The sequence below is a fragment of the Octodon degus genome, unplaced genomic scaffold, assembly GCF_000260255.1.
Source record: "Octodon degus isolate 3935 unplaced genomic scaffold, OctDeg1.0 scaffold00168, whole genome shotgun sequence".
NCBI classification, from domain to species: domain Eukaryota; kingdom Metazoa; phylum Chordata; class Mammalia; order Rodentia; family Octodontidae; genus Octodon; species Octodon degus.
In genome coordinates this window covers 1,646,747-1,647,025 of record NW_004524744.1, presented here as the reverse complement: position 1 = coordinate 1,647,025, position 279 = coordinate 1,646,747, and positions in this window count along the sequence as shown.

The window sequence follows — 279 nt, the reverse complement described above, 5'->3', positions numbered from 1 at the left end:
ATGCCCTAGACCACTAGAGATAGGCACCTGACGTTCATGGTCCTAATCAGTGCCCTCTGACGTACATCAATCTGCCTGCAGTCCTGGGTGTCATTTAACTGTTTCTGCTTGCCATCACGCTAGTACATTTTAAACTACACATGTGGTTCCCATTGCATTTCTGTTAGGCAGTGCTCTTCTAGAGATTCCCAAGTGCAGTGTTTCACTACACTTCCTGGTATAGGAAAGCAGCCTTAGAAAGTAAGCTAAGAATGTCAATTTAACATACACAGTATATAT